The sequence below is a fragment of the Suncus etruscus genome, chromosome 1 (assembly GCF_024139225.1).
Source record: "Suncus etruscus isolate mSunEtr1 chromosome 1, mSunEtr1.pri.cur, whole genome shotgun sequence".
Lineage (NCBI taxonomy): Eukaryota > Metazoa > Chordata > Mammalia > Eulipotyphla > Soricidae > Suncus > Suncus etruscus.
The window spans coordinates 160,621,390-160,639,944 of record NC_064848.1 but is presented as its reverse complement, the minus strand read 5'-3'; the positions used below and the strand labels follow the sequence as shown (position 1 = coordinate 160,639,944).

Genomic DNA, 18,555 nt, shown 5'->3' with positions numbered 1-18,555 from the left:
CTAGTTCAGTGAGGCCAGGTGCAGGGACAAGCATCCCTAGGGAAGGTGGCTGAAGCCAGCCCACACCTCTCCACCTTTCACTGTCTCCTGACCCCAAACAAGGTTACTCCTAATTTCCCCAACCTTGTAGCTCAGAATGGTAACCCCAATCCTGAGCAGAACCTGGTGGGAGGTGTTCTAGTCTTAGCACTGGCATTTATTCTCACAGCTCTATGAGAAGGCCAGGTACCTTGTGGTCAAAGTGATGTTCTATTTGGCCACCAGATGGTGATCACGAGCTCCTCACTGTCTGCGACAGGCCACTGAAGGTGGCAGGAGTGACTGCAGAGGGAACTTGCCTTAAGGAGAGGTCTGATTCTTAAAGAGACACAGCCCCACACCTGAAAACTTGATCGGTAACCCCAACGAGAGACGCTACTGATAATCAAGATCTAACTGGGCTCCGATGCTCCTGTATCCTTGCCTTCCTGCACAATGTACCTTCACCTCTTTTGAGTGTCTTGAGAGGCTGTTCTCAACCCCGGCAGCCACTTCTGGGTCTGACAGAGGACAGGACTCTCCGGGCCAGTGGCATCACCATGGCTGCTAGCAGAGCAGTGTAGGGCTAAGCCACATCTGCAGATGCCTGACTGAGAGATCCTGGAGAACATAGAACTGGGGGAAGCGGTGGTGCACACAGGAGAGCAAGGCCAGCTTGAATGCTGATCCCAGCTGTAAATCCCTCACTGTCCATTTACAGCTGATAAGATCAGAGCCAGTGAATTTTGGGGTTCAGGGACTTAGAGTCCTTCCATCTCCTCTGCTGACCTTTCCGGATGCTGATGGGGACGTGGCGGTAAGTGATTTAAGAAGCCCCTCTGTGCTTACTGGTCTGTGGGGAGAGAGATTGGCACCTATGGGGTGCAGGCCATGGTGGTTGTCCATGGCACGCTGCTTACTGAAATTGTCTTTTGTTTGCGTCATATCTGTTCTGCCTGGGATCCTGAATTCATTCTCTGTTCGTTGGCCTGAGGAGTGGGTCTTTAGCATGCACTTGGTGGGTACTGGGAAGTGTCTGAGTGTACCTAGGACTCCACCTGCACCTGGACGTGACCCTGACTTCTCTTGGTTAGTGCTTGCTTGGGGGATGATTCCAACCCCATGCTCAGGAGACCCCATGCATTGCCAGGCATCGAACCTGAGCTTATGATCAGCGTGTGTCCAAGGGCAACCTTTGGCTAGGCTACAGATCTTTCCTATGACTATCACTGACATAAAGCTCTTGGAAAAAAATGACTGAAAAGTTAGCTTTGAGGTCAGCTCAAAGGGCTGCCTGCAGCCTCCTAGCTAGGAAGAAAGGAAGCAAGGAGGAGGCAGTGGGAAGGGCCAGTGGGGAAAATCAGGCAAGGCTTCTTCAGCAAATGATGATTTAGTAGAAGCCTGGAAAATGCTCTTCTTTCTATGCTCCCCCAGGGTGGAGGATTGCTCTTCAATGAGAAAACAGAACTGAAGCTGAGAGAAGGAAAAAGGCCACCCCAGGGATGTCCTAGAAATCTCATGGCCCATGAAGGTTGGTCAGATGTCTAGAATAGTGGTTTTCAACTGCTAGGACATAGACCATTGTCAGTCCACAATTGTCCAAAGGTTAAAAACTAAAGACCTAGAGCTGATCTCCCATGTGATCTGTCCCCCATGTTCTCACCATTTCCACATGTGAAAATGGAAACTGGTGGAATTGGAGTTTGGCTCGAGGCATGGCAGCAAAAGGCCATCACTGGAATGAATGTGTCCAGCTTGTCTCCTGGGTCATCTGCTCTGTGTAAGTAGAGACTCTTTTCCTTGGAGAAGTGTTGTTTCTGCTTTACTGGCCATGGTGCCAGGGGATTCTGGAATTACAGTGCCCTGCATTCCTCATGGAGCTCTGATTTCTTGCTCCCTGAGTTTGGCTTTATTCTGGTTGTTTACTCATTCACTGCAGTTAAACACCCATGTTACACGTGCCGACTCTGGATGCCAAATCTCAGTCCGTTTCCAAGTGTCATGCCCTGCAGAGCTAGCCAGCAGCTTCTGTGGAACACAGAGTATGTGAGTCCCAGACTTAGTGAGATCATCTACGAAAAGCACAGAGAGCAGTACCTGCCACTGAAGAGCCACTCAGAAATGTTAACTGTCATTCATTTCCTTATTCAACATGTATTAATTATTATTACTATTATTATTATTATTTTGGTTTGGGAACACATTTGGCAGTGCTCAAGGTTTACTTCTGGCTCTGTGCTCAGGGATCACTCATGACTATACTTAGGGTATACATGTAGGAGATTGAGGATAAGACTCATCAACTGTGCAAGACAAGTGCCCTACATATGCTATGCTCTCTCTAATTCAATGCCAGTGTGTTGGGCTTTTGGTGGAAAGCAATCTAGGGGTACATTGTAGTTCAAACTACTTTGGAGGTCAACCTGAGCCTTATTTATCCCGTAGGCAGAGGGCCAGTAAAAAAAAAATTGCAGTCACAGTTCCAAAATTTACAAACTTAATATGCCAAAAAGGATGCAAACTCAGTGTTTTGGCAACTAATGGTTTTTTATTAATTTGTAGAAGGCCACTCTTTCACTGCCTTTCCACAAACCCCCACCCCTGCCCCTGGTGCTTCTGCTGGGAGAGGGGAGAGGTGAAGCCAGTAGTGATTTTGGATGATAAGGACACAGGACTCCCCACTTCTTCCTGCCATGTGCATTGGAGCTGGGTTGCAAATAGAGAAAAAGGAAAGCTGAGTCCCAAATTTTTGTTTGTTTACTTTTGGGTCACACCCAGCAGTGCCTGGTTCTGCTCTCAGAAATCACTACTGGCAGGCTCAGGGGACCATATGGGATGCCAGGATTTGAACCACCATCCACCCTGGGTCAAGCAAACGCTCTATCACTGTGCTATCTCTCCGGCCCCTGAGTCCCAATTTTGTTCTAAACAGACTATTTTCATTCAGCCAAATGGCTGGTAGAAGCAAGATTTTCCTGTAGGAAAGGTGGAGAGTAGCAAAGGTCTGGAGATAGAGGGCAGAGCCACCAGCCTTCACCCTGAGCTTAGTCTCCTTTCCTCCAGCCCCTCCCAGTCATCTGCCATGGTGGGAGGCAGAGCAGGTTGATGAGGACAAGCTGCACAGGTCAGAGAAAGGCTGGGGGAGGTGGAGAGTGCCCCCAGAGAGTGCTGCACGGTGAACCACTAGTGCTGATTCAGTGCCTGGGGTTGCAGGGGCAAGTCCTGCTCAGCTAAATCAGGGCAGCCTGTTCTGTCCTGTCCCTGTCTCTGTCCCTGTCCCTGTGGCAGAAACCCTGCTGTTTGTGAGTTGCTGGAAGAGCACTCTTTTGGCCAACTGCAGATGCAAAGGACTTTAACTCCTTCCTTCCTGGCATGAGGTATTAGGGCTCCCTCATCATTCAGGAACCTCCAGGAACCACATCAGGAGCATCCTAGCCCTGCACTGCTGGTTCCTTCTCAGGGCCTTCCAGAATCCTCTTTCCTTCTGCCCTATGTGTGCCTGGGTGTGGGAAGTTGAAGACAGGATTAGTTAGAAAGTCAGAAAAAGCACACTCTGGCAGCCTTTAGGAGAGCTACTGCAACATTTCAGCTTGGAAAACCACTGAAAATAGCTGCTGGAGCTTTTGTAGGCAAAAACGTAAAAATGTATGCAAATGTATGTGACTCATGCAAAACAAAAATGTGTCCATGGCCTCTGGCAGTGACTGGATGTGACATCAGGAAAATCCCCACTTTGTACATACAGGGCATCCAGAGGCCTCGATGGTCCGGTTGTTGTGATGCTGCTGACTTGAGGGGTGCCCCCTTTTTACCTTGAATCCCTGTTTTGTGTCTTATATGTGTGAAAGAGGATTAACCCTGGGCCAGCTCAGCTCCTCCCCTCTCCCTGACCACATCCTCCCTTCAGTTCCTCTGAGAGCCCAGTTGCTCCCTCTCTCTCATCCTGGCTCTATTTCTGGGAGTTTCTCCCTGGTGATGAGGCACAACGCCCTCCCTGCCAAGCTGCAGGTGCCGCCTGGCCCTCGCAATGTGCCAGTGAGTGGAGATCTGGGGGAGGGGTGACAGCCTGAAGGTGGGGGTCTGAGCCAAAGCCCAGCAAGAGGACTGGAGGCCTGGGTGGGGGAGCCCAGTTTCCCCCAGGGAGAGGCTCTTGTTACCTACTCCTGTGTAAAGAATAAGTACCCACCTGCAGCCCCCTGTGGTGGTCTCCCAGACCCCCAGGGCCTCCCCTGTACCTCCAAGGGGGTGACTTGCTCCCAGCTGCAGTCATGGCTGCCAGAGCGCTAAATACCATTCCCCCACAGGGGCCTAGATTCTCTCGAGTGCCCTGGGTGGGATGGAAATACATCCCCATTGTAGATACAGTTTGGGGGATTCATGAGCAGTTACCCCACTTGCCTGAGACAAGAACAGGGTCACTTCACTTGTCTACAGAACCTCACGGGGGCGGGGCAATGAGAGATGCCCTTATAGTTATCAGTCTCAGTTTAATGACTCCCCTGGGGGAAAGTGGGGGGTGGTCCTGGTGGGTATCAATGGTCTCCCTATCCTTGGGTTCATCCCCTTTGCCCTGGGACCACCCTTAGCCCAGCTCTCTTCTCCCTTCTGTCCCCAGCTCTGGAGCCCTTTGACCAAAGAGTCCTGAAGACCAAACCCAAGGCCAAGTTGGAATGAGATGGAACCAGCAACCTTATAAAAGCCTCTCTCAACTTTCTCCCAGCTCACAGAGGCCTTCATGCAAGAAGTTGTGTTTCTAAGATTTCTGTCCTCCAAGACATTTTGACCCTCACTGCCTCCAACTTGAGTCTGTGCACCCAGTTTGCTTCCTGCTCAGAGCAGGGGTCCCACCATAAAAGCTCCCGGAAAGGGACCCAGTGTAGAGTCTTTCTTGAGCCTCTCCTGTGCCCCTTGTGCCAGGGGGGCAGATGTTGGATTCTCCCACCCCCCACACACACAAACCCCACGCTGAGTTGCATGGGCAGCTTTCCCCGCCTTATGCCCGCGGGCGCCCCAGTAGGGCAGGGCGGGCAATGCGCCCCCGAAGAGGCGAGGAATCTCCAGGAGGCTGTGCAGCCTGGGGGGCTGCCAAGCAGCGTCCAGGCCCACCCAGGCTGCCCGTAGGTAGGCGCCGGGACTTGAACCCCGTAGGCTTCCGCTGCCGGCTTGGCCGAGGGGAGGGGGCGAGGAGGCCGTGCTGGCCCCCAAAACTGCGCTTGGAGATTCCGGGGGTGGGCGGGTGATGTCACCCCTCCGATGCCATCCGTCTTTCCCGAAAGAGAAGCTAGTCTGCGGGTGGCTTGGGCCAGCCGGCACCTCACCTCCTCCCGGAGCCCCGGCGGGACCCGCACCTGAGCCAGGCATCGGTGGGGAACCGACCGGGGGTGGAGGCGTGCTGCGGCAGGGAGAGGGGGGGTGTGCGGGTGCCTCGCGCCGATTGGTCGCGGCCCCCCGCCCCCTTAGCCCCAACCCAGCCCAGGGAGCCGCACAGCCAGCCTCGGGAAGTTGCTAGTTGGCGGGCGGGCGAACGGGCTTGCTGGCTTGCTTGTTCAGAGATCCGCAGCGGCTCTGAGGGGCTCCAAGGGGTGCTCGCCTAGCCTCGCCCGGCTTCCCCGGTCCGCCTGGCCACCCGCGATCGCTCCTCCCGGCTACCTGTTTCTCCCGCAACTTGCAGCCCCCGTCCGGGGCCCGCCCGCGTCCTCCCCGCCTTTGTTGTGCGATGAGGCTCGGGCTTCCGAGCTGACCGAGCCGCCCACGCCGCCGCGCCAACGCCACCTTGGGCATTGGAGCCGCTCAGCCCACCGCGGCCTGCCGCGCCTCTCCTGGATCGACACGCTCTACAGCAGTACGTGCGCCCGCCCGCGGCCGGGGGGCTGCGGGGCAGGCAGGCGAGCGGGCATGGGCATGGGACCCCCCGACGGCTGCGGGACGCGGCCGGGCGCGGGGCGGCGGGAGTGGAGGAGTAGCGGAGGGAGGATGCTGATGGGGGGTATGGAGGAGGGTCCCAGCCTTGGGGGTCCTCGGGATAGGATGGGATGGGGATGAGCGCTGGGCCCCTGGGCGCTGCGTTGTCCCCCTCGCCCACCTGTTGTGGCCCCAGATTCTCACAGAGAGAGAGAGTGGGCGGCCTGGGAGCGGGCTGCTGCAGCCCGCTGCTTCCCTCCAGAAAAGCCATTTTGGGAAAGTCCTTGGCGCCCCAGTGGCCACCCCAGGGACACGCCGAGGCCCCTCCTGGGTGGGGGGTGAGGCCTCTGGCATGGGTGCTGCAGTGGCAGATCGAGTGGGGGGGGTCCATCCTGCGGGAGGCGCCTAGTCACCCCCCACCCCGCTGCAGCCTTTCCTGCACTGCAACCTCATCACCGCCCCCACCGGCACATCCCCACCACACCCCAGGGGCTCCTCTCCAACCTCCTCGTTCCCAAATCTGCCCGGATCATGTGATTGCTCTGGCTGGCGCTGCCTCTGGGAATGTGGAAGGGATCTCTGGTCTATTTGGGGGTGGGCGCCTGGTTGGAGGGACCCCGCCCCCAACATCCCCTGCCCTTCTCCCTCGCCTTCCCCTGGACCCACCTGCCCTTAGGTAGCCGGTCCTGCTGGCCCCCTGGGAAAAGAGTAGGTTTGGCCCTTCCTGGTCACCTAGGGAGGGAGCCCTCTTCACTCTCTTGCGATGTCCCCCCGGTAATCGCACTGGGTGCATTGGGGAAGGAGGGGGACGATGGTGGGAGGGGGGATGCAGGCTAGGTTCTGGGGCCCATTCAAAGTACCCACCCGACTGGGTCCTGAGGAATAGTACAGTTGGTAATGGCATGCCCTGCCAAACAACCCAGCTTGGATTCCTGGCACCTGCTATGGTCCTTCCAACCCCACCAGGAGTGAGCCCCTGAGCACAGTCGGGTGTGGTCCCCAAATACATAAATAAATCAAAATAAATAAAAAAGATCTACCTGACTTGTATTTCTTCTCCTAATGGGGAACAGTGGCCAAATGATTAAGCCCAAACCCCAAAGTCCTGCCCTGGCATTTCCTGAACACTCTGTGTGCTGCCTCTGACCCTCTGCATCTCCCTTGAGTCCCTAAACCCTCTCCCTCTTCTTTTCGTGCCCTTAACCCCTGGCCTTTGCCGTCCTCCATCCTCTCCCTTCCTTGCCTCCCCAAGAGGGTCTCTGCTGCTTCATTCTCTTGGTTTTTCAGCATCAAAGGGCAAGGCCAGCTCCCCGGGTGTGCATCCAGAGTCAGCCCAGCCTCCACATCTGCTCCTTCCCTTCCCTGGCAGGCCAGGATCCTTTGGTGAAGGTCAGGGAGTGAGCCCATGGGGGTGCCTGCCGAACCTTCTGCAGATGAGCTGAAGGAGGATTGAGGATCTCTCCCCAGGTCTGCTCTTGCCAGTAGCCATCATAACAATGCCTGGTATTGACATTGCCACTTATGTCCCTGAATATTTCTGACTCTCTGTGAAATCCACTATCCATCCCCATTTTTTTCTTCCCCCACAGTTTAGAATCTTCTGGATATTGCCTTTGCCCTGAAGGAGTTTTCCCCTAGGCTGGTGATTTCCAAGTTGTCCATTCTCCCCCTTCCCACCACCTCCTTGGAGGGCAAGCACTGGACAGTCTCTGACTAGAGAGAGCCAGAGAGATGAGCCTGAAAAAGGCAAAAGGGAATTTGGCCTAGGGTCTCTTTGGGCAGGCGCTTATGGGCAGCCCTAACTTGACAATCTAGCTATAGTTTGGGCCATTGGTCAGCTCAGCCTGGGTGGCACAGACATGGTGGTCAGTTCTTGCCAGGTCACCTACCATCCTCTTCCGAGGCTCGCTCTGAGAACCCCAGAGGCTTCCTGGGGGAGGTGCGCTGGCAGTATGTTTGGGCTATTTGCCATGAAGTTTCCTCCTGATGAGATCCTAATTCAAACAAATACCCCGGCTGTCATTTGCCTGGCAGCATGGTTTTGTGACTTCTGAGAAAGTTCGCTCATCTCTTGGATAGCGTGTTAGCTTATAAGATTCTATACCTTTGGTTGGCATGTCCTCACCAAGTCACACGAGTCAGGAATTGTAAGGGAGAGGCAGCCAGGACACAGGGTGGCCTGACTCTCTGGAGAGCAAGGCCCAGTCATGAACCTGGTGCAGGAAACCCTTTTCACTCACCCTGAAACGTGACCATGACATCCCAAAAAAAGCAGATCATGGGCCAGGCACAGTGCTGGATGTTCCACACCCTTTTATTTAGGCTCACTGCCCTGCTGGACAGGCGGCCTCACTCCATCCTGCAGAAAGAGAGGCTCAGTATGTTGGGAAATCTTTACCCAAGGCCACATCACTATGCTTTGTCAGCTAGTTCTTCCTGCCTTCAGCCTCTGTGCCTGACTTTGCTCATAGAGAATAGGCCTTGAGAAGAGAGGCAGCACCCACACACATACACACACATACACAAACACACACACACAATACCCACACACACACACACACACCACATCTCCCTGGTGTTAGATCCTGAGGTGCTGATGGGCGTGGTGACCCCAGCTATGGGCTGGAGAAGATAGTATGGCAAGCCAGGACAGTTGGCTTTCTCACAGCTGACCTGAGTTCAATCCTGGAATCCCATATGGTTTACTGAGGACTGTCAAGAATGATCCCTGAGTGCAGAATCAGGAATAACCCATGAGCACAGCTGGGTGTAGCCAAAAAAAAAAAAAAAAAACAAAAGAAGGAGATGGACTAAGCTTCCAGCTGCCAGTGAGATCCAGGCCTGACAGGAGCAGGGTTGTTGCCCCTGGTGCCCTTGAGTGGCAGACTAGGGTTGCCTTTCACCCTATGTACCTGGTGCTTTTCAATAGAAATGTATTCAAGTTAGCTCTGTCTTATGTTCAAATATAGTTTTTTGTCCTGCTGTACTTTCCCTAAAGCTGGTGAGACCTTCCTCACAATCTTCATCTCCTTTTCCATCTCTCCCCACCCTTTCCACTAAGCACATCATGCCAAGGGGAGTTGGTTAGATTCAAAATCAGTTTTTGTTAAATAAAAAAAAGTCCAAATGGCGGGTGGGTGGTGCTCTGTGAAACTTTCTGTGAGCAAAGCCTGCTCTCCCAAATAGATCTGAATGGTGCTCCCCAAATATAAGCTGCTGATCGTTTGGCACCATCGTCTAATGAGATGTCTTTCTTGTTTTTAGGATTTTTTATTTGTTTTTTATGTTATAACCCCAGCTGTGCTTGTGACTACTTCTAGCATGGTGGCCGAATGTTGCTCCCAGCAGTGTTTAGGGGTGAGGTAATACTGAACATCAAAGGGAGGTCAAGGCACTCTGGCAAGGCAGGTGCTCAGCCACTGAGCCATATCCCTGGCTGAAGGTCTCTTTTAAGGTTTCTTTTTTTGGTTTCAGTCAAGCCTACAGTTTGGTTGAAATAAGGAGTTGGTTTGAAGGTCTAGACGTAGTGGTCCTCAAACTATGGCCCGCAGGGCCACATATTGTATTTGTATCTGTTTTGTTTCTTCATTGCAAAATAAGATATATGCAGTGTGCATAAGAATTCGTTCATAAATTTTGTTTTTACTATAGTGAGACTTTCCAATGGTCTGAGAGACAGTGAACTGGTCCCCTGTTTAAAAAGTTTGAGGACCCCATATGTTTTGCCATGTGGGCAATCCTGGGATCAATCTCTGGTACCTCGTGTTGTGGCCTACAAATAAAGCAAATTTTAAAAACTGTAGCTACTTAGACTGGGTGAAGTTAGCCCATCATCCTCAGTTAATACCAGACCTGTGTCAGGAGCTCACATCTCTCATTCCAAGCAGCATTTCCAAGGAAGATTTTTGTCTCTTGTGATAGGTTCACTGTCCTTGTAGATTCAGTGTCCGAGCAGAGGGCCAGGAAGGCAATTCAGGGCCTGGGGGATATAACCTTGGATCTGCCTGCTTCCCATCTGATTTCCTCTAAGCCACACATGCTGAAGTCACTGAGAAACTGTCTGAGCAGAACAGCCCTCCCCAGGCTGCCTTGGACCATCCCCAGGGAGTTAGTGACCTAAGCTTGGATTGTCTCGTTGTCTGTGAAGCCTGTCATTTGGGTCCTTATTGTCCCAGTGGCTGCTGTCTGGGGGAGGCTGATGAAGAAGTTTTCTACTCAGAGAAATGTCATTTGTGTTGAGAATATGAAGGCGACAGTTTCTTTGGAAAAATGAAAAAATCACAGGAGTATAACGCTCAGAAACTGTCAGCAGGGTGGGAGGTGTATTGTGGGGTGAGGGGGGCCACATCAGTTATTCTGCTTCAAAGCTTACAAGTTTGGATGACGGACTGTTCGTTGAGATATGATTGGCTTGCTGGGATGATTCTGGCACTTTCCATGTGCATGCCTCTGAGAAGCGGGGCTCTGATGTCTCTCATGGTGGTCGTATGGGGTTAATTAGTTAAGGTTTATAGAGTGCTTTAAAGATGAGTGTGTGCGATTTGAATTGCCCAGCTGTCCAGCTCATGGGGTCCTAGTCCGTGAACAGCCATTGGGGGAGGTTTTCAGACGATTCTGGAAGAATCGGGGGAAGAAAATATACAGAACAGGGTGTGGCACCCAGAGTTAGGTCAAGATCTTTGGCTGGTGTCTAGCCCTGTGTGCCTCAGACATAAGCCTAGATTCACTTTTGGTTGTGAATAAGCCCAAGAGAAGAGAAAAGTTGTGTGTGCCTTGGCTCATTGCGATCTTTACCCCACCAGAAAGAATCCCGAGAATCCCTTTTAGTTGGCCCATTCACAAGTTTCCTGCTGTGCAGATTTAGTAATTGGAGTAGCTGTAGTGAAGCCTGAGACCCCCCAAGGGAGCCCATACCACATGTAGCTGGAGGTAGTAGTGTTTGTGTGAAAGACTGTAGAACTTCACCGGAGCCAAGGACTGTAGCTATTTGACTTTGGCCAACGCAGGGAATTAGGAGGTACACCTAATTCAGAGACAATGGCACACCCAACCTCTGGCTGTGGCAGGATGAAAGGCACTCCCTTGGAACTCAGAACCTACCATATTCCCTGGTTGCAGGTTCTTGCCACTCAGTTGGCACAGGAACTTCCTGCGTAGTGCACCCATTTGGATAAAAAGGCAGATTATTGATCTGTAGCTTTGGCATGTCTGAGCTTGTTTTGCTTACTTGTTAGTTTGTTGGTCAAAATACGATGAGTTTTGAGGCTCAAAGACCCGTAATTGGCAATGGGGGTATGTAATAGATAGATGCTCATCTGTCTTCTGTCCCAGGCATTTGGCAAACAGGAGCCAGAGTGATAGTACAGTGGATAGGGCCTCTTTTCTTGCATATGACCAACCCAGGTTTAATCCCTAAGAACCATATAGGTTCTCTGAACCCCAGCAGGAGTGATCCTTGAGCACAGAGCCAGGAGTAAACCTGAGCATAGTTGGGGTACTTCCCCTCCCCAAAAATAAAATGAATGAGGGGCTGGAGTAATAGTATAACAGGGTAGGGTTACATTGCCTTGCATTCCTTACAATTTGGCTTCGAACTCTCGCACCCTATATTGTTGTCCACGAGACCACCAGAAGTAATTTCTGAGTGCAGTTAGAAGTAAACCCTAAGCATTGCCGAGTACAACCTCCCTCACCAAAAACAACAACAACAACAACAAAAACCCAATAAAAGAATAGAAAAGACTTTGGCAAAGAGCCTGTGAAATGGGGCCAGCTGACTGCCTGCCCATCTGCATGGTTCAGCCAGTTCTCTGTCCCCAGGAACTTTTGCTCAGTGTTTCTGTCTCTAGGCCTTATGCCTCCATTCACTTTCATCCTGTTCCCTCTCCTCCCCCCCAATAAATGGTGAAGATGAATTTACTGACCAAGTGAAAAACAACCAAGGTAATTTTGTCTCCAGGTGGTAAGGAACAGATAGGGCTACCTAAGTGATAGGAGTTAGACCTACACCTCGTCTTCTACATAATCCTGTGCCTTAGATCCTTGGGGTGAGCAAGTCTCCAGGTGGCTGGAAGACCTGGGGGTGCATTGGTGCCGTAGAATTCCAAGCCTGTTTGTCTTTCTGGACAGCATGTCCCATGACTACCTGAGATGTCAGCAGAACTAGCATTACCAAGAAAAACTCTGCACCTACTTAGTATCTGCTGGACTGCACGGATCTATTGGTGGAGGATGTGCCATAATTTCTCTTTATGGAATTGGAGGATTATCTTACTATTGTGCTAGGCTAACCCCTTCCTCATGGGCCTTCTCCTTCTGGCCAGCAGCAAGGATGTAATGGATCAAAATTACAGCAACCAAAAATGTTGTGTAATTAAACCCAGTTATTTCCCTGGTTGAAGGGTGGGGAACATCTACCCCCAGAGTAATTGATTTTCTTATTTGTGGTCACCCATTAGGCTATCTGTTACCCTGAATGGAAATAGTCTACAGACTTTTTGTGTGTGTGTTTGTGTGTGTGTGTGGTTTTTGGGTCATACCTGACAGTGCTCAGGGGAAACTCGTGGCTCCATGCTCAGAAATTGCTCCTGGCAGGACGGGGGACCATATGGGAAGCCGGATTTGAACTGATGACTTTCTGCATGAAAGGCAAACGCCTTTCATGCTATCTCTCCGGCCAACCCCCCCCCCCATTTTTTTTTTAATTATGAGAACACAGATGCAAAGAAAGAGGACAAGGTAAAGTTACAGTGGGAAGAATTCTCAGAAAAAATCCCCTTGCCTGGTACCTTAATTTTGAACTTTCAGCCAAAGAACATTAAGAAAAATAAAATTAGAACCCAGGTACAATTACTTTGTCCCTCAAGTCCCCAGATTGTAGTACATTATAACATTTCTTAGCAATACACAAAGCAATCTAAGGCCATAAAACTTATGTAACATTGAAGGTATAGTATTTTTTTACATTTCCTTGCACATGCATATTAGTTTAAGACAGTTAACCTCAAAAGTTTAAGTGGGGGTCCAGAGAAATAGCACAGCGGCGTTTGCCTTGCAAGCAGCCGATCCAGGACCTAAGGTGGTTGGTTCAAATCCCGGTGTCCCATATGGTCCCCTGTGCCTGCCAGGAGCTATTTCTGAGTAGACAGCCAGGAGTAACCCCTGAGCATCATCGCCGGGTGTGGCCCAAAAACCAAAAACCAAAACCAAACAAACAAACAAACAAACAAAAAAAGGGTTTAAGTGGATATTTTTTAAGGATTAGAGACAAAGGAGCACCATTAAAATGGTGTTTAGAGTGGCCGTTATTGTTTGCATATGCTCACCAAAATATGAGGGACATGGAAAGGAAAAGCCTTGCCTAAATACAAGGAGACCCTACCCCTGAAGTTTCCTGGCATAAGAACTCTAGGCTCCAGGCAAACCAGTTTGTCCAATCCAAGTCATTGTCTAGTCTACAGACTTTTTTTAAAAGTAAATTTATTTTTCAAAAATGCATTCTAATAAAAAAAAAAAAACAACACCTTTTCAAAGAAATATGGGTTCCATGGGTGGCCATAGGTGATTGTGACAGCACTTACTGGGGTTTGTGTAATGGGGACATCTTTGGGAGGTTTGTCTGGAGTCTGCAAAGGGATATTGAGACCTCATCCTTGGGTCTCAGAAACACAGCTTGATGGAAAGAAAGCTCATCAGTCCTAGGTTCATAGAAATCAAATTTTTCTATTGGTCCTCAGGAAACACACACACACATACACACACACACACACACACACACACACACACATAACATTAACAGTACCAGATTAGTTCCTTCCTTATGTTATTATTTATTTATTAGTTTGTTTATTTATTTTGCAGTTCTGGTGTCAAGCCTAAAGACACACATGCAAAGAATATGCTCTGCCACTGAGCTACATCCCTGGCCTCTTCCAGTACCTTTAACAACTAACATCTTTCATGGCTGTTATGGATATTCTTTATCCTCATTTATAGATGAGGAAATGAAGACTTTGAGAGGTTTCAAGCACTGCTGAAGATTCTCCACTCTGAGCAGGACTCAGACTCCAAGCCAAGCCCACTCAGCTTCCCCCATGTCATCTAGTGCTAACAACACTTCTGCGTATCCAACTTGTCTTGGACAATTCCATTTATTATCATAATTCTCTAGCGGCTGTCCTTTAAAACAGGAGTGGCTGTTTCTGTTTTCTAGAGAGGACATTGGACTCAGCAAAGTTAATCCAAAGTCCTGGTGCTAAAATAACAGGCCAGGCATTGAGCTCCAGGCCAGCCAGGCTATAACTGACTTCTCCCACACTCCTTCACCATTCACAGTGATGCCAGGGCCCGTCCCTTGGCAGTGCGTCTTTCATGGTTATGGGATCAATCTGGTTCATTCCAGTAGCTATGAGCACTGTGTTAGTATTTAGGTATTTAGGCAACTCTGTGCCCACCAGCTGGACTGCCTCTTCCTTCTGGAGGATCCTTAGAAACACCTCCTGAGCACTTGTTAACCACTTTGCCTCAATGTTTCCTTGTCCCTGAGAACACAGACAAGAGGTTCTGATTGTTGAGTCAGGGAAAAGGGAAGAAGGAGGAGATAGACACAGAGGGGCCAGGATAGGGAACAGATGATGCCTCGTTTCCAGAGCAGGGCAGGACCAGGGCAAAGAAGTAGGGGGTGGAGGAAAAGAACTTGGCAGAGTCTCTGCCAGCCCGCCCTGCTTCAGGCCTTTTGAAATTCACCTCCACAGTTTCCACAGGAAAATAAAGAGAGCCTCAGCCCTAAATCAGGCCACTGAGCCCCAGGGTCCTGGGCCAAGGCCCAGGGCCAGTTGGAAGGCATATCCAGGCCCCTATGTTGAAGGCCCCGTGTTTGGCATATTAATGATGGGGTGCTGGGTGCAGGCCCTCCAGTCCTACTGTCCCATCCACTTCCTCCCCACACTCAAATGAGCAGACCCAGAGTTTTCCTACTGTATAGCCTGTTCCCTGGAGAAGGCCTGTGTTCAGTGTGTAGAACCTCTCAGTAGACCCCTGTTTTGATGAATGTCAGGGACCCACCCCAATCCTCCCTCTTACTGGCTGCTCATCTTTGTATGACAAGGAATATGGAATTTCACTTGCCTCTAGTCCTTTCCCTTCTACCAGCTGCCTTCTCTCTGCCCTGGGAGCTCTGGAGACAGCCAGACCTGCCCTAGGCCCTTTGTCTCCCTGTAGGATTCTTCTCCCCAAGAGCTGCTTTATACACCCTCCCCCACTAAGGGTGGAGAAGACCCCTATTTAATCACCAGGGGCAGCAGTCACTTTTATCCCATTAAGTGTCCTCTGAAGCTGTAGCGAGGACCTCCAGGGTGTCGAATGCAGATTTGGGCATCATTGATCATTTGAAAATCAAAGGGATGCTTCTACTTGTGGGTGTCTAAGATAAGGTGTCAATTCTGTAGCCTTGTAATTAAGTCAGCAGTGAGTGATGGGTTGGTACCCATCACTGTTGTACCCCAAGAGAATGGAAGTAGGCGAGTGATTTAATGACTCTGAATTCATGCAAATTACATACATGTTACGCTGAACATACAGGCACTAACGCATAAGTTGCTAGACACAATATATGTACTGTCTGCTACATATAATGCACTCACAGTTCTATGCCTGTACATTCTATTCCCCTCCATTCAAACAACCCCAAATAGGGCAGGGCCTGTTAGTCCAAAAGTAGAGCACATGCCTAGGAATGTGAGGCCCTGAGTTCAATCCCTAGAGCTCTCCTCTAGCACTTCCTGATGTGCCCTGCCTGATATGGACCTTGGGGTAAGGTTGGGGTGGTATGCCTAATTACAATGCTCGGAAAAGACCCTGGTAAAACAGATAACTGGGGAAAAAAATAACACTGTCCATCATCCACTACTTTTACTTCATGACTCAATTTGAAAAAGTAGATCTAGGAGGAATTCAAGGGGTTCTTCTGAAAGGAAAGAAATAATTTACCAACCAGCAGCCACTTATCTGTGTCCCCCCTGCTGTGATATTAACTAGACTCACACATTTTTATTACTGTGGACTTAATGTTTTTCTTCGGCTTGATTCATTGTTTAAGATATAATTTATCAGGAAAAGAAAGGGAAACCTGCGTCTCTTTCAGAAACTCTTCAGTTATTTTACACTGAGACACACTGAAAACTAAACAGTGTTATTCATCTAGTTCTGCATTGTTGCCATGGGAAGGATCTAGGTGTGGGCCTCTGTTCTTTTGTTTAAAGGGAGACTCACAGAGGGCGGAGAAGAGATGGAAGGACATGCTAATCCCAGTCTTTTTTTCTTCAGTACTAGGGAAAATGAGAAGGAATCAAGACGAGAATAATTTTCTCAACATGTGCTTGAATGCAGTGTGATGGAGCAGGCTCCAAGACACAAATTAAAGGGTCCTTTTGCTGCGGGAGCCTTAGCTTCTATCTGTCACAGTCCTAGACTCATTTACTGATGCAGTAGGGGGCAGGGGAGGGCATATGCTTGTCTTCTAAGGCCAAATAGAAATGAGTCTTAACACTTCTGTGTGCTTTTGAACTATTGGAAGATCTTGTTACGCTGCAGATTTCCCTTTCCTAGGTCTGGCAGGAAATTGGGGGTTCTGTATTTGAGCAAGTTCCTGGGTGCTTCCAGTGCTGCTATCGACAGTCTAGAGAGGACTATTAGGATCACAGGGCACCAGTCCATTGTCTTCAGTGGCAGGGGAAGGGATCGCCAGCCTCAGCCTCAGACCCTTCTGTGGATTTTGGCTAGAGAAAGAGCAGTCTATGAGACATCGCTCTTTTTATTTTTATTCGCCAATAAAAATTAAAAGAGCAAAGCCATTGATTAGATGCCTCATGGGGATCCAGCTGGAAGTACTAGTGTTCATGATCTCATTTAATCCTCGCATGTATGTGAGAAGCACTGTTACTTTCGATAAAAGAACCAGGGAGTGGCCTGGTATTGCTTAGGAGGGGGGCTCACATCACTTTCTCAGCCCACCCCCATCTTGAAGTACCAGAATCTAGGCATCTGGACTTGAAATGTGCATCTGTCTAGACAAAATAAAATCAAATAACCTGTTCTCTGCCCCCCCAACCCCCCAGGACCAAAGACCGTGTTAATGGAGCAGAACTGGTTGACTGTTAACTTTCTAATGCATCATTGAGAGGGCTAATGAGAGACCAGCTGGTATGCCATGCTGCTCTGGGGAAGGCTATTTCCCTTTGATTTAAGCTGGCACTTTGCAAACCCCATCATAGCTCCTGGCCAATATCTTAGACTCCCTGAAAACTTAGATGTTGCTTATCTGGGTACATCAATAGGCATCATGCACATTTCTGGGCACAGAACATATAGAGACATCTTCCCCCCCCCCCCAAAAAAAGATATAAATTGTCAGGGCTGGAGAGGTAGCATGGAGGTAAGGCGTTTGCCTTTCATGCAGAATGATGGTGGTTCGAATCCCGGCATCCCATATGGTCCCCTCTGCCTGCCAGGAGTGATTTCTGAGCATAGAGCCAGAAGTAACCCCTGAGCACTGCTGGGTGTGATCCAAAAACAACAACAACAAAAATATAGAGTGGTGAGATCACCCCTAATACTGTTTCTAACCCCTTAGGCAGAAGGGTCTGATGAAGCAGGGTAGCTTCAAAGAAATAATACCAAGTCCGTGAGTTAAGTTTCATTGGAGTCAGTCTGCTTTTCACTTCATGGCTTCTTTGCCTTGTGCTCCCTCTGCCCGAGCCAAAAGCCAGAACTCTTTTCTTTGTTCAAACCAATTCCCTATACCAGGAGGGGAAAGGTCAAGTACTCCAGATGGGCTTTTACATACCAAAAGAAGAGGGTTAGGGAAAGAGGTAGTTGCAGGACACCTTTGTTTAGGGCTGTTAGCTAGTCTCATCTTACAGTAAATAAAGGCAGGTCTGGTTCTGTCTTCTGCCCTGGGGAAAGGAAGATGGGGCTCATTATGTTTGATGTCAGAAAGGGGAATCTGGTAATGACTGTTCAGCTATCATCAGAGGTAGACTCTGGTAGCCAACGTCCCTCTGACCTGGTGCCCTGTTGCCTTCCCTATGCCCAGAAAGCTTCACTGAGAGTTTTCATTCCCACCACTCTATATCCAGACTGCTTTCTACATTCCCCACCCGTATTTCTCACCGTCCCTGTACACTGCCCTGCTGCAGCCAGCCAGCCCCTGCCAGCCTCTGTTCTGGGGAGTTCCCAGTCGCCTCCAGTCTCATCCTAACACCCCCTGTGCCTGTGCCACAGCAGGCAGCTCTCTCTTATCTGCTTTACACTCTTTACCTGTCTAGTGTCATTTCTTCTCTGCCAGACTCTCAACTCCTTAGAGGCATAAAGAAGCACAAGGTTCCATTTATAGGGTGCCAGACACTGTCCTTAAGCACTTACAATGTCCCATTTAATCTTCAACCTCCCACCCCACCCCCTCAGCCCCATTTATTTTTATCCTATTTTATGGGTGTAGAGATGCCTTTCCCCCATTCTAAGATATTTAAGTAGCTTTCCTAAGGTTGGATAGCCAATGGGAGTCTGGCCAGACTCAGAGCACAGATCTGAGGGTATCCTGACCCCAGTACCTACCCCAGGGGTGATGTATGCAAAATC

At 49.9% G+C, this 18,555-nt stretch overlaps 1 protein-coding gene across 2 annotated transcripts in view; it reads left to right on the top strand.

Annotated features, from left to right (window-relative positions):
* The first annotated feature begins 472 nt into the window (after nucleotides 1-472).
* The window catches only part of ABR (ABR activator of RhoGEF and GTPase), a 155,502-nt gene continuing 137,419 nt past the window's right edge, over nucleotides 473-18,555 (top strand). The window contains exon 1 of one of the 2 annotated variants that reach the window (XM_049782189.1): nucleotides 473-835. The gene's annotated coding sequence lies outside the window, so the exon portion shown is untranslated. Of the gene's footprint in view, nucleotides 836-5,603; nucleotides 5,861-18,555 lie in introns of those variants that run through there. The other variant, XM_049782197.1, reaches the window with a different exon arrangement.